Below are 13,180 nucleotides of genomic sequence, written 5' to 3' on the forward strand. Positions count from 1 at the left end.
CGGTCTTCTAGCCATCGTTGATTAATTTTCTATTTGTTTTGTCTTGTTTCCCTACACACCTGGTTCTCATTTCCCTCATTAAGTGTTATGTATTTAACCCTCTGTTCCCCCCATGCATTTGTGTGGAATTGTTTGTTGTAAGTGCTTGTGCACATGTTGACTGGTGCGCGTCGGGTTTTGTACCCAAGTTGGTCAATTGTTTATGCCGTTGGTTTTGGAATTAGAGTGGAAGACGGGGTTCAGTACGACCTCAGGGCATTATGAGTACCTTGTCATGCCGTAAGGTTGATGAATGCTCCATCAGTCTTCCAAGCCTTTATAGACAAGATTTTCAGCAACCAGCACGGGCAGGGTGTAGTGGTGTATATTGATGACATTCGGATTTACTCCGCTACATGCGCCGAGCATGTGTCCCTGGTGCACAAGGTGCTTGGTCGACTGTTGGAGCATGACCTGTACGTCAAGGCTGAGAAATGCCTGTTCTTTCAACAGTCCATCTCCCTCCTAGGGTACCGCATTTCCACCTCAGGGGTGGAGATGGAGAGCGACCGCATTTCAGTCGTGCGTAATTGGCCGACTTCCACCACGCTAAAGGAGGTGTAGCAGTTTCTAGGGTTTGCCAATTACTAACGGAGGTTTATCCGGGGTTTTGGTCAGGTAGCGGCTCTCATTACCTCACTGCTGAAGGGGGGACCGGTGCATTTGCAGTGGTCGGCTGAGGCGGACAGGGCTTTTGGTCACCTGAGGGCTCTGTTTACCTCGGCTCCCGTGCTGGCCCATCCGGATCCCTCTTTGGCGTTCATGGTGGAGGTGGACACGTCCGAGGCTGGGATAGGAGCCGTGCTCTCCCAGCGCTCGGGTACGCCACCGAAGCTCTGCCCCTGTGAGCCCACACGTCACCTTCCTCTGGTCATCCAGGCATCGGTCGGACGGTGCGCTGTCTGAGTGGGAACTACTGGTGGCCCACGTTGGCCAAGGACGTGAGGCTTTATATTTCCTCTTGCTCGGTGTGCACTCAGTGTAAGGCTCCTAGGCACCTGCCCAGAGGTAAGCTACACCCCTTACCTGTTCCACAACTGTCGATCGATTTCCTGACCGATCTCCCCATCACAGGGAAACACCACGATCCTGGTTGTTGTGGATCGTTTCTCTAAGTCCTGCCGTCTCCTTCCTCTGCCCGGGCTCCCTATGGCCCTACAGACTGTGGAGGCCTTGTTTACGCAAGTCTTCCGGCACTACGGGGTGCCTGAGGATATAGTGTCTGATCGGGTTCCCAGTTCACTTCGAGGGTCTGGAGGGCGTTCATGTAAAGTCTGGGGGTCTCGATCAGCCTTAACTCAGGTTTTCACCCCGAGAGTAATGGGCAGGTGGAGAGAGTTAACCAGGATGTGGGTAGGTCTCTGAGGTCTTATTGCCAGGACTGGCTGGGGGAGTGGGCGGCATTTGTGACCTGGGCAGAGATGGACCAGAACTCGCTCCGCCACTCTTGCACTAACCTCTCCCCCTTCCAGTGAATACTGGGGTATCAGCCGGTTCTGGCTCCTTGGCATCAGAGTTAGACCTAGGCTCCTGCGGTGGACGACTGGTTCCGGTGCGCGGAGGAGACATGGGACACCACTCATGGCTGGTCTGCTCCAGGAGTCTGAGGTGCTGGATTCGAGGTGTCGGGCGAGGGACCTTCAGTACCTCCTGGAATGGGAGGGGTATGGTCCGGAGGAGAGATGCTGGGTTGCGGTGGAGGACATGTTGGACCCTTCAATGCTGCAGGAGTTCCACCGTCTCCGTCCGGATTGCCCTGCACCTCGCCCTCCGGGTCGTCCTCGAGTCCGATGTTGGTGTGCTGCTTGAGCCGCGCGTCAAGGGGGGGTTTGGTTCCTCTCCTTGTCCGGCCGGAGTTTGGCGGTCGGCGTCACCGGTCTTCTAGCCATCGTCAATCCATTTTTAATTTTCCATTTGTTTTGTCTTTTTTCCCTACACATCTGGTTCTCATTTCCCTCATTAAGAGTTGTGTATTTAACCCTCTGTTCCCCCATGTCTTTGTGTGGAATTGTTTGTTGTAAGTGCTTGTGCAAATGTTTACTGGTGCGCGTCTGGTTTTGTACCCATGTTGGTTAATTGTTTATGCCGTTGGTTTTGGAATTAAACTGCTCCGGCTATTACCTAGTTCTGCTCTCCTGTGTCTGACTTCACTGCCACCAGTTACGCACCCCATTACAAGGACAAATATATTGTAAGCACTGTATACTGTTATTATCTATTTACAATAAGTACAACCCCATATCATTACAAGTATAACCACTTTATAACTAGCTGCTAAGCTAGGAACCATAGTGCTAGGCGAAAAGCCCAGTCCCAATGAACAGAGGCCCGAAGACCCTCTATAGAGGCCTAGGTCAGCTCAGCCAGGTGTCCTCTGATCTCCGTCTTGCATGGAGTGTGGCCCTGTTGTTTTTCTACCCGTGACTGAGTTCCGGAAACCTAAACATCCCCTAGAAACAATGGACCCAATTTTTATCACCAGCTTTGTTTGTCTTTTTCACCCCCACGTGCATAAGAAGGCGCATTTCCGGCCATATTACCCTCTCTCTCAGGGAGTGGAAAGATAGAGGTGTGTGTGTGTGTGTGTGTGTGTGTGTGTGTGTGTGTGTGTGTGTGTGTGTGTGTGTGTGTGTGTGTGTGTGTGTGTGTGTGTGTGTGTGTGTGTGTGTGTGTGTGTGTGTGTGTGTGTGTGTGTGTGTGTGTGCCACAATGCTGTGTTTACGACACGGTGGTGGAGGTGAGGCATGGGACTCTGGAGAGGCTCAACACCTCCTGGCAGAAAGAGGGTCCTATCCTCACCCGTCCCCCTCTTGCTCTGGGCCAGGTGGTTAGCCAGCTTCAGGTGCTATTATACATTGTGCGATTGAATGTCTCTGATCCGTGCCCTCAGACACCAGGCACACCTGCTGACAGGGCTCACTGTTCATTTGAGAGAATGTGAATACAACATCTCTCCCTTTTCAACTGAACCGTATTTGGAATGTATAGCTGCTTTGCATACCCAAATATAAAACACAACATCTCCAAAGACCTCCAATAATTTCAGCGTGAACAACTTTAATAAGCATTTGTATTGGTTTTGACCTGAAAAGATGCTAGAAAGGGCTGAGAGTGTGGCTGAGATAGAGATCACAGAGGTGAATTAGTTTAATACTAGAAAGAATAGGATTAGGATTATCCCCTGAGTCGATGATGGGACATGAAGGAATGGGAATTACCCCGCTCGGATTAACTGGACCGTTTGCTTTTCCCACATGCTTTGGAATCCTCCGGAATGCTCTGACTGTCAATTCAGTTCAATGTCTTTCTCGTGGAAAAGTATTGTTCCTCTGAGATGGGGTCTTTTTCCAAGCCACCTACATTCCATATTGACTGTTGGTGATTTTGAATTTCTGTTTTAACTGCACTGACACCATCAGTCTATCAGGCCTGTCTGTCTTTTTGTAAATGCCATATTAAACTTCTTGTCACGCCCTGACCTTAGAGATCCTTATTTATTCTCTATGTTTGGTTAGGTCAGGGTGTGACTCGGGTGGGAAAATCTATGTTTTCTATTTCTTTGTAGTTTTTTTCGAGTGTGGTTCTCAATCAGAGACGTCTCTGATTGGGGATCATATATAAATTGTGATTTTCCGTTTGGGTTTTGTGGGGTGTTTTGGGATTTGTTATTTTTGTTTGAGTGTTTCTTGTAAATAAATATCCTGAACATTTTCCACACTGCGCTTTGGTCCACTCTTACTTCCACCGACGACGAGCGTTACAGAACACCCCACCAAAGAAGGAAAGAGCAGCATGGCCAGGAGGACTGGACATGGAAGGAAATCCTGGAGGGAGAAGGACCCTGGACACGGGCCGGGAGTATCGCCGTCCAGGGGAGCAGATGGAGGCAGCGAGAGCGGAACAACGTCTATACGAAGAGTTAGCTCAACAACGGAAGCACGAGAGGCAGCCCCCAAAAAATGGGCACACGGGGAGATTGGCGGAGGTAGGGTTTAGACCTGAGCCAACTCCCTGTGCTTCCGTGGGGAGCATGTGACTGGGCATGCACCGTGTTATGAGGTAATGCGCACAGTGCGCTCTGACCGAGCTCCCTGCATTTGCTGTGCTAGAGTGGGCATCCAGCCAGGACGGATTGTGCCGGCTCAGCGGTCCTGGTCTCCAGTGCGTCTCCTCGGCCCAGGATATCCTGCGCCAGCTCTACGGTATCCCCAGTTCGGCAGCACAACCTAGTGCGGCCTGTGCCAGCTCCCCGCACTTGCCGTGCTACAGGGGGTATTCAGCCAGGACGCGTTGTGCCAGCTCTACGCTCCAGACCTCCAGTGTGCCTCCACAGCCCAGTATATCCTTCGCTGGCTATACGCACTATGCCTTCAGTGCGCCATCATAGCCCAGTGATTCCTGTGCCAGCTCTCCACACTCACCGAGCTAAAGTGGGTATCCAGCCAGGACGTGTTGTGGCAGCTCCACGCACCAGGATTCCAGTACGTCTCTTCAGTCCGGTGAGAACTGTTTCGGCTCCGCATACAAAGCCTCCAGTGATGATCCATGGCCCGAAGCCTCCAGTGATGATCCATGACCCGAAGCCTCCAGTGATGATCCATGGCACGAAGCCTCCAGTGATGATCCATGGCCCGAAGCCTCCAGTGATGATCCATGGCCCGAAGCCTCCAGTGATGATCCATGGCCTGAAGCCTCCAGTGATGATCCATGGCACAAAGCCTCCAGTGATGATCCATGGCCTGAAGCCTCCAGTGATGATCCATGGCACGCAGCCTCCAGTGATGATCCATGACCCAAAGCCTCCAGTGATGATCCATGGCACGAAGCCTCCAGTGATGATCCACGGCCCGAAGCCTCCAGTGATGATCCATAGCACGAAGCCTCCAGTGATGATCCATGGCACAAAGCCTCCATTGATGATCCATGGCACAAAGCCTCCAGTGATGATCCATGGCCCGGAGCCTGCAGTGATGATCCATGGCACGGAGCCTCCAGTGATGATCCATGGCACGAAGCCTCCAGTGATGATCCATGGCATTGAGCCTGCAGCGACGGTTCTCTGTCCGGAGCCTCCAGCGACGATCCCCAGTCCGGAGCCTCCAACGACCGCCCCCAGTCCGGAGCCTCCAGCGACGGTCCCCAGTCCGGGGCCTGCAGCTGCGGTCCCCAGTCCGGAGCCTGCAGCGATAGTCCCCAGTCAAGTGCTTGCAGCAACGATCTACGGTCCGGAGGTCCCGGCGACGATCCCTGCACCGGAGGCGCCACCGAAGTGGGGGGAGCCTAAAGCGGAGCGGGGTCTGCGTCCTGCACCGGAGCCCCCACCGAGAGTGGATGCCCACCCGGACCCTCCCCTTTAGGTTCAGGTTTGCGGCCGGAGTCCGCACCTTTGGAGGGGGGGGGGGGTACTGTCACGGCCTGACCTTAGAGATCCTTATTTATTCTCTATGTTTGGTTAGGTCAGGGTGTGATTCGGGTGGGAAAATCTATGTTTTCTATTTCTTTGTTGTTCTTTTCGAGTGTGGTTCCCAATCAGAGGCAGCTGTCTGTCGTTGTCTCTGATTGGGGATCATATACAGTATAAGTTCTGATTTTCCGTTTGGGTTTTGTGGGGTGTTATTCTTTGTTTAGTGTCTGTGCCTGACGGAACTGTTCACTTTCGTTTTTGGATTTGTTATTTTTGTTTGAGTGTTTCTTGTAAATAAATATCATGAACAATTTCCACAATGCGCTTTGGTCCACTCTTCCTTCCACCGACGACGAGCGTTACACTTCTGCTTGCCAAGGAGTTCTGATTCAAACTCATTTAGAGTATATTGAGATGTTTCTTAATTCTCTTTTGTGACAGTTGAGGTTTAAAACCTCTGAAGGAGAATCTTCATAACGGACAGACACTAGTTCAGAAAGAAAAAGGAGAGCTCATGATAAACCCAGACCACATCTTATTGTTTTCACCTCAACCACTTTTAAAAGAAGCTCTTTGAGGTCCTGCAACAATGTAGCCGATATGCCCCCCTGAAAAATAAGAAAAGAAAGAAAGGACAGGCCTACAGGCTCAACTCCCTCTCTCTTTCTCTCCCTAAAGCCATGATACTCCTGTGAGAAGCTCTTAATCAGGGGTCAAACAATGTGGCCCTGGATTCCTGCTCTTTCACAGGGGCCTGATCTAATAAGCAGGGGGACTTGGGCCTGATCTGGGGGATTACTGCCGGAGATCCACCCCGGTGGAGATGCCGGGGGGTTAAGAGGGGAGGGTTGGGAGCTAACGGGGGAGGCAGGGTCCAGTGAGGAGTCCTTAATTTAAAACAGGGGGCATCACGCTTCTTTTGACACTCCCTCCCCAACTCCAGAAGTAGTTAGGTTCCGTTAACAAAGGCTACTGTGACGTTCTTCACCCAGGGCTTTGATGTCTTCATAGGACGGCCTGGAGGGCCTGGTGGGGTAGCATGGTGAGGAGACGGTGGAAACATTGTCAGGTACTGTCATATAATTAGACATTAATAATGCTGTAAAGATTTGAACTAACGCTTCAAGCTCTGATCAATTCATATTCAGTGCCTTCAGCAAGTATTCATACTAGCCACCTAGCAATTTTTATAAGTTGGCTTTAGCTAGCCAGTTAGATAGGTCCCAATCTCCCAACTTCATAACTATCTACAAAGCCATTTCAGGCTATCAATCAAGTTAGAGTAGCTTGTCGAACTATCTCAGCTGCAGTGGTGAGAAAGTACTTAGGTAAAAATACTTTAAAGTACTACTTAATTCGTTTTTTGTGTATCTGTACTTTACTATTTATATTTTTGACAACTTTTACTTCACTACAATTCCTAAATTGAATAATGTACTTTTTACTCCAAACATTTTCCCTGACATCCAAAAGTACAGTACAGTAGCAGGAAAATTGTGAAAATTCACACACTTATCAAGAATTCGTCCCTACTGCCTCTGATCTGGCGGACTCACTAAACACAAATGCTTCATTTGTAAATGATGTCTGCGTGTTTGAGTGTGCACCAGACTATTGTTAAATATATAAAAAGCAAGAAAATTGTGCCACCTGGTTCGCTTAATATAAGCAATTTGAAATTATTTATGCTTTTACTTTCACTTTTGATACTTAAGTATATTTAAAACCAAATCATTTTAGACTTTTACTCATATAGTATTTTACTGGGTGGCTATCACTTTTACTTGAGTCATTTTCTATTAAGGTATGTTTACTTTTACAATTGGATACTTTTTCCACCACTGCTAAGCTGGAAGATTGCTACACATTAAAAATAATATAATTGCTTTAATTCATGGGTTATGATACTATATACTAGTGTGGTACTAAACTCCTAAGGCATAAAAGTTCTTAAATGTAATTTTCCTGTGTTTTATATATTTTCACACTATGAGGTTGGGATAATACTGTGAAATTGTGAAAGTGATGATAATGCCCATTTAGTGTAAAAAAGTGATGATAATGCCCATTTAGTGTAAGAGCTGTTTGATAAGACCAATAAGAAAGAGAGTTTCAAACCTCTCTGCCAAGAACAGCAAGTTTTCCATTTTCCCCTCCCCACTCAGACTACTTTCAGACAGTCCTATCTAAATTTTTGCTTGAGAAATTGCTCTTTGCTAAAAAGCTATTTTTGTTTCAGTTTCACCATTTTAATTGAAAACAATCATAATAAGGTACTTAATTGTTACCCAGAAATGATTTGATATTAAGAGGAAAATGTTTGCATTGCATCTTTAAAGAAATAATGTGCATCGTTAAATAAAATGACAATTGAACGGCCTCAGGAGTGGCGCAGTGGTCTAAGGCACTGCATAGCAGTGTTGCGGTGTCACTACAGCCTGGGGTTCGATCACAGGCTGTGTCATTATCGGCTGTGACCGGGAGTCCCGTAGGGCACTGCACAATTGGCCCAGCATGGCCAGGGGGGCTTGACTTGGCTCATTGCTCTCTAGCAACTCCTTGTGGCTGACTGGGTGCCTGCAGGCTGACCTTGGTCGTCGGTTGAACAGTGTTTCCTCTGACACATTGGTGCAGCTGGCTTCCGTGTTAAGCGAGCGGGTGTTAAGAAGAGTGGTTTAGCGGGTCATATTTTGGAGGACGCATGACTCGACCTTTGCCTCTTGTTGTGGAGTTGAAGCGATGAAACAAGATCATAATCATGAAATTGGAGCAAAAAAGGGGGTAAAAATTACACAAAAAAATATATACAGTACCAGTGAAAAGTTTGGACACACCTACTCATTCAAGGGTTTTTTTTATTTTTACTATTTTCTACATTGTAGAATAATAGTGAAGACATCAAAATGGTGAAATTACACATATGGAATCATGTAGTAACCAAAAAAGTGTTAAACAAATCAAAATATATTTTATATTTGAGATTCTTCAAAGTAGCCATCCTTTGCTTTGATGACAGCTTTGCACACTCTTGGCATTCTCTCAACCAGCTTCATAAAGTAGTCACCTGAAATGCATTTTAATTAACAGGTGTGCTTTGTTAAAAGTTAATTTATGGAATTTCTTTCCTTCTTAATGCTTTTGAGCCAATCAGTTGTGTTGTGACAAGGTAGGGTTGGTGTACAGAAGATAGCCCTATTTGGTAAAAGACCAAGTCCATATTATGGCAAGAACAGCTCAAATAAGCAAAGAGAAACAACAATCCATCATTACATGGCGGTTGGAATCAAGAAGCTCAAATTTGGACTCATCAGACCAAAAGTCAGTCTGGAAATCTGTTCTTTGGTCTGATGAGTCCAAATGTGAGCTTTTTGATTCCTTGTGCTTTTTGTGTCTTTGTGATATGCAGAGTAGCTGAAAGGATGATCTCCGCATGTGTGGTTCCCACCGTGGAGCATGGAGTAGGAGGTGTGATGGTGTGGAGGTGCTTTTCTGGTGACACTGTCAGTGAGTTATTTAGAATTCAAGGCACACTTAACCAGCATGGCTACCACAGCATTCTGCAGCAATATGCCATTCAATCTGGTTTGCGCTTAGTGGGACTATCATTTGTTTTTCAACAGGACAATGACCCAACACACCTCCAGGCTGTGTAATGGCTATATGACCAAGAAGGATAGTGATGGAGTGCTGCATCAGATAACCTGGCCTCCACAATCACCCGACCTCAACCCAATTGAGATGTTTTGGGATGAGTTGGAAGGAAAAGCAGCCAACAAGTGCTCAGTATATGTGGGAACTCCTTCAAGACTGTTGGAAAAGCATTCCAGGTGAAGCTGGTTGAGAGAATGCCAAGAGTGTGCAAAGCTGTCATCAAGGCAAAGGGGGGCTACTTTGAAGAATCTCAAATGTAAAATATATTTAGATTTGTTTGACACTTTCTTGTTTTCACTATTATTCTACAACTTCGAAAATAGTAAAAATAAAGAAAACCCCTTGAATGAGTAGGTGTGTCCAAACTCTTGACTGGTACTGTACATACGTACATAAACAGTACATTTGCATTCCTAGTGATATAAAAAACAATTGAAACATAAAACAAAAATCTCTCAATTATACAACTTCTCTTAACACATCTTCCAAGATTTGGAAATAAAACCTGCAACCAGGAACCCTTATTAACTGAATAGCGTTCCAGTTCATCACTAATCCAGAATAATTCTGGTTTCTGTTATTGCATTTTATCAAACAAGCTTAGTCTTTAAATCATCATAAAGTACAGTAAAATATAATGTGGTTTATTCTCACATGAGTATGTTCATGTTAAATTCTCAGTTTAAGTGGGATTTTGTGGCTGACAGACAGCCGGTTTCCCAGCTACTGTTCAATATTTGTAGTTGAAGTTAGATTTAATGAACCATTAAAAGTCTATGTTTACAAAGTAAGAAATTGTAACATCAGAGGGATTTACAGGCACTGTTCCCACCTGGGGTTAGAGAATGACCGCCCCATGGGAGGGGTGGGATGAGATCAGCTGTACATATAAAATATATTTGGATTTGTTTGACACTTTCTTGGTTACTACATGATTCCATATGTGTTATTTCATCATTTTGATGTTTTCAGTATTATTCTACAATGTGTAAAATAGTCTAAATAAAGCAAAACCCTTGAATGAGTAGGTGTGTCCAAACTTCTGACTGATACTGTATATATATATATTATTTTTTTTTTTACAATTGAACAGGTAAAGTGGTATAAATAGACACATTTTTTTACATAGACTTAGGTATAATGATTATGGCCCTAGATTGCAGGAAAAAGACGTTTCAGGTGCAAAATTCTCTGAATTCCCGATGGGGGACTGCCCCTTTCCGGACCATCCCCCCTCCATCCTCATGTACTTCATGCCCTCTTTAGAATAATGGTTGAATGATGCCCCTCCATGCCATTACCATGGGTGATAAACGGCATATAACAAGAGTTCTAACACCAGGACAGTATGTTGTTGGCTTAATGAGATGTTTAATTCACCTAATTCCCTCCCAGGGTACTGAAACCTCACTGAATCATTAGCTGAGCACTCCCCACCCCCGACACACACACATACACAAAATAGGGAAGTTCAGAGTTATCAAAACACAAGAAATGAGATACAATCGTAAAACTTTAAACATTGTCACTTAAACTTCTTAAGAATGGCCTTTGTAGTGAGGAAAAAAGATGAAAGAAGAATGATGAGGGAAAACATAAAATATTATGTTTAGAAGGAAATACTATAACTGGACGATTTACTGTAAGTCTGTATCACAACAGTAACTCGAGATAACAAATACCAGCCGAGATATATCAGGCGCTCATGTGTTCCCGACTGCAAAAGGAGGGCCTCAGCCAAACAAATAATTAACAAAGTCAGTGAGATTAATTAGAAGGGTTCAGGGAAGGTTCAGCCTGCTGCTAGCTGGGGGACAGGGGACTCCCGTACTGGATGGAAAGAGAGAGTGGAGAGAAAGAAAATCAAAGAAGAAAGGGAGAAGAAGCGAGTAAAAACAGTGGCTGTCATGATATCCATCTTTATGAAAACAGCTGCGTGTGGGAGAGGCTAAGGGGGACACCCCCCACCACACTCTTTCTCTCTCCCTTTCTTTCTGACCATGTTGTGGCATCAGTAGCCTCCTTGCATTACAAAGTAGGGGACTCTCAGTCAGTCTATTGTCTTTGGTCCAGACCAGTTAATGATTTCCACAGAACAATAGCCCAGCACTAACAAGCATGGAGTTAATGATCGACCAAGCCCCACCATGCAGTCACACTCTCCTCCTCCCCCACCTCACCTCCCACTCGCACTAACCCTGGTGATTATCATTCACTCCAACATCCTCATCGGCCCTCCATACCACTATCAGTTGAGGGCATCAGCTGAGCTAGTCTTGTTAGCATAATATGCATACTATCACTACTATCAGAAACTTTAAAAGGCCCCAGGGTTCTGAGGACTGGTGAAGGTGTGGGAGGCATCCAACATATCACTAATGTAATCAGAAAAAGAGAGCTAGGGGGACAGGCCACAAGACAGATGAATGAGGCTAAATGGGGTTAGCTGTGAACCACCTTGCAAAATAATCACAAGCTACCATTTGAAAGAAAGAGAAAGAAATCAGAATAGCTATTGGATTTGATTGATCTTATGCGCTGGAATGCGTCATAATCAATATCTGCTGTTGTCTGTATTGAATGTGTTGGCTTAGTAAAATGGAGCAATAGTTCAAAGTTCGATCCAAACAAATGACAAAGACAAAGATAAGGCCTTCTGCTGTATGTTTAAAAAAATATATAATTTGTTTTCTTTGGCAAGGCAGTCTCTCAAAACAAAATATAGAGCTTGTTTGTCCCTAATTAATCTACCTGATAAGGCAAGCATACTTAATCATTAAATGTTATATAACATTTACTGTACATCTTCAAAGTTCCTCACAATGAATAAAAGTACTCATTAACTTTCCTCCATGCATAGGCCTACTTAAGCTTTCAATACCTGGAAAGAATAGACTCAATGGGGGAAAACGAATTTAAGCTTAAATTCTTCATTAGCTGGTGTTTTAAGCTGGTGCTACTATGTACACATCCTCTTACACTGGACACAATGGATCCCTAGGCATGGGTCTCACTCCCAGCTATCAGGAGGAGGTGTAATAAGAAACGACTTAAAAGGTTAAGCCTCTCCTAAGGTTTGTAAATTCAATACTGTAACCCGAGGCCTTCCTCTCATCACACAAACACACACTTGTGCTTAGCCTGCCCTTGTAGTGTCCAAGCACTACAAGAGAAGATGTGTGTGTGTGTGTGTGTGTGTGTGTGTGTGTGTGTGTGTGTGTGTGTGTGTGTGTGTGTGTGTGTGTGTGTGTGTGTGTGTGTGTGTGTGTGTGTGTGTGTGTGTGTGTGTGTGACCCCATCTGCGTCTGTAACACAACAACCAGGTACAATAACATTGTATAAACATCAACACAGCCTCCTCACTGATTCCCTGTTGCCAGAGAGGCACTGGTGGCTGGCTACATTTTCACAAGGGAGGGATCTCCGCTTGTTAAAGTCCTTGTTTATTGACCATAGATTCCTGGTATAGTATAGGGTGATGTCAAATGATTAATTGCGGAGGCTTGGGATGTCTATTCCATGGCCTTGACCTGACCCGTGTTAAAACTAGATCTCAGAAAACGTGACAGAAAAGTGAGCTAACAGAGAGAGAGATGAGCGATATGCATGGTGCAAGCCCACACATCTAATCTAAAAATCTAATCTTAAAGAATACGACATTCAACATGCAAATTTATATGACAAAGATCAAATACAAGACGTAAATCTCTTGTCAGTCTAATAACCATGACGTCACCAAAGGGGTTCCATGAGGTTCTGTTTTGGGTACTATGATGTTTAATATTTATGTAAATGATATTGACTGCGTTGTTCAAAATTCTAATTATGCATATGATGATAATGTTATATTTTCTGGTGTTCCTACAGGGACTCAGTCTGCCTATAATCTTCAGATAACTTTTGATAACATTCACAGACTGCTTATCATAACCTGAGACTGGTTTTATGTTGCAGTTGTAATGTATGTTGTAGTTTTTTAGCACAAGTGCAGACAAATATATACCCGATAAGACCTGCTTGCTAGGAGAGATGGAAGAGGGAGAGAGGGGAAGGAAACGAGAATGAGGGAGCGAAAACGAGATAGAG

This window comes from Oncorhynchus keta, chromosome 12 (assembly GCF_023373465.1).
Source record: "Oncorhynchus keta strain PuntledgeMale-10-30-2019 chromosome 12, Oket_V2, whole genome shotgun sequence".
Lineage (NCBI taxonomy): Eukaryota > Metazoa > Chordata > Actinopteri > Salmoniformes > Salmonidae > Oncorhynchus > Oncorhynchus keta.